This window comes from Cynara cardunculus, unplaced genomic scaffold (assembly GCF_001531365.2).
Source record: "Cynara cardunculus var. scolymus isolate 2C unplaced genomic scaffold, CcrdV1 Un_Scaffold_11163, whole genome shotgun sequence".
NCBI classification, from domain to species: Eukaryota; Viridiplantae; Streptophyta; class Magnoliopsida; order Asterales; family Asteraceae; genus Cynara; species Cynara cardunculus.
The window spans coordinates 1-2,827 of NW_020206468.1; the positions used below are offsets into that span (position 1 = coordinate 1).

At 31.5% G+C, this 2,827-nt stretch overlaps 1 long non-coding RNA gene across 1 annotated transcript; it reads left to right on the forward strand.

Annotated features, from left to right (window-relative positions):
- Window positions 1-1,233: 1,233 nt before the first annotated feature.
- On the forward strand, window positions 1,234-2,593 carry LOC112505450. Its single transcript, XR_003068400.1, has 2 exons — window positions 1,234-1,362; window positions 1,464-2,593. It is a non-coding gene; the product is annotated as an uncharacterized LOC112505450 (long non-coding RNA).
- Window positions 2,594-2,827: the final 234 nt, after the last annotated feature.

The following is a 2,827-nucleotide window of genomic DNA, read 5'->3' on the forward strand; positions in this document are numbered from 1 at the left end:
AAAATAGAGGTCTTGTGGGACCCACATTCATTCATTGAAATTTTGTTCGATGTATCTTCAACTTTTTTTTAACGCGGTTATATAAGTTTTTATTAATTTATCATAAATTAAAATGGTTTAATTTTTTTTAATTTTTTTTATTACTGGTTTGTTTTTGGTATAAGCTGTTTATTCAAACACTTAAAAATATTTATTATCGGTGTCATACTGAAATAAGTTAATAAATTGTTTTTATAAACAATCCCAAATACACCCTTATTTCAGCTCAGTTTATATATACCTCGATTAATTTTATTGGTCCTGAAAAATAGTATGAAAAAACTTCAATGGCCTTGCATGAAACAATGGTTAAATTGGAATTCGGTTTAAAAAATGAATCCCATTAATATCGTTTGGGAGATTGGTTATTTTGGTCAATTTTCCTTTAAAATCTCAAATAAGGTATTGGATTATTTACCAAACACTTACCTTATCGGATGTCACTTGGTACTTACCTTATCGGATGTCACTTGGTACTTACGTTATCGGATGTCACTTGGTACTTACTTTGTCGAATGCCTATGACAAGAGTCGAGAATCTTACCTGGTTAATGACATGGCGAGACCAAGATACCACCAGTTAAGCGAGAAAAAGAAATTATTACCAATAAATACTTGTCTAATAAAAAACGTTTATCAACAATCTATTTTGACAACCGAAAATAAGAAATTTTACCGATAAATATATATACCCAATAACCATTTGGTAAACATGCTCTAATTGATCATCATTTTTTTTATTAACGTGGATACCCAACCAGCTATACGAGTCGACTAATCTCAGGACGACCACCTGCTTTGCAGATAGCTCGGGGTCATCGCATTTGAACGTCCGTGACCACAAGAAGATTTTTATTCTTCTTTGGATTTGAACCTGGAATCTCCTGGTACTTTTGACCTTCGAAGCCAAGCTCAAATCAATCAGACACCACCCTTATGGTTATTGCTCATCATTCTTAAATTAACTCCATAAGATAACAACCTAAAAATAACAACCTAATTGAGTTTTTTTAATAGTTTTAATACTTTCTTTAATAATTTTTAAACTTAGTGATTAAATTAAAAATCAATATTTGGAGGGAAGACTTGATAATGGGTTTTGTGGCCTGGAAATAGCAAAGCTGTAAACACTAACCATAGTTAAAAAGATAACCATGGATGAGTTTAGAGGCAGCCAAGATATTTCATCCTTCTATATATAGTAACTCAAGTAGCTTCATCCTTCAAGAACACCATTCATGATTAATCAACCAGCTGCCATAGTTCTTATAGATCAGACCAAGAAGCTCTTACACTGGTAGTGATTGAAGAACCTTAATCAAGGTACCAATTTAATTTCACTTGTTTGTTTACTCTTTGATACCAAGTCGTGTTCAGAACTGACTTAATTAATTTCACTTGTTTGTTTACTTTTTGATACCCAGGTAGAGGTTCGAATACGTTTCTGATAAAAGTCGTTGACCATAGAGAAAGTCTGAATTAATGAATCAGATAATTAGGTCCTTGAGAAGAAATTCTTCTCAATCGTCATCTTCATCTGTTTCTAATAGAAACAAAGAATTAATTATAAACGAAACTATAGATCATGATTTATGTAATTGGAAATTACCAAAATCAAAACAGAATGAAGTTTATAAATCTAATTTCTCATTGAAATCTGATTATATCATTGAAACGGTTGAAGAATCTATGCCTATATCCCAAGGGTATAGTACTTTTCAATTATTACCAGCGAAGCAAATTAAGCAGCATCAGCAAAAATATAAATTTTTGCATCTGGGTATGGTTCAAGTTGCTTTGAAACCTGCAACCAGACTAGGTTTAAACACCTCTGCTTTAATATGTCTTCGTGACAAAAGATTTTGCAAATTTCATGATTCACTCCTTGCAGTTATAGAATCAAGTCTTTGTGATGGGCCGATATATTTTTCGTACTTTCCAAATTTCCCTGTATCATTAAGTGATCCGCATATTATGGATGTTTTATCCTTGGATATTAAATCTGAAGGTTATGACATGTTACCCGGGTTGGAAAATTTCATTCTTAGTTATAGAATTCATTATAAAGTAATGAATAAAATTTTTCCTAATATCAAACAAATTCAAAACTTGGATGATAGAGGAGAAACAACTTTATTTATTACAAATATTGCAAAAAGCAATAAAATAATTTCAAAAACTATTTCTTGGAAAGAAGTTAAATTTCCTGAGCAATGGATTTTGAAAGACGAGCAAGATGCCCAAGACCAGTTTGAAGACTAAAGCTATAAGCTTCCAGAAAATGACGCATGCAATGACGTTCGAAGCTTGATGACGCATGCAATAGGGTAAAAGTCCGTATTATTGAAGTTATTGTGAACTTCAATTATTTGTAAAAAGTTAGTGGTGCTAATGGTACCTACATTTTTTTTGTTGCTTTTCTTTTTCGGCTTTATGTAGCTGCTTCTTGTTTTGTTGTTCATGTCTTAGATTAGAATCTTATCCCTCTCCTTTTGTAATCAATCTCTTGTAATATATTTGCCTTATTAATAAAAGGATATTACATTTCTGCTTGCGATCCGGTTATCATTTATGACTATAAACCAAAACATCGTCAATATAAACAATGATAAATTCAATATAAGAACTAAAAAGGTTAAGAAATAATCCTCCAACATGGACTAATGAGCATACTAATGCAGTCAAAAGGATTAAACAACAAATTAAGGAAATTCTTTGTTTAGCACTGCCTATACAGGATCACTCTATATAACTTTACAGGATCAACTATACAGGATCACTCTATATA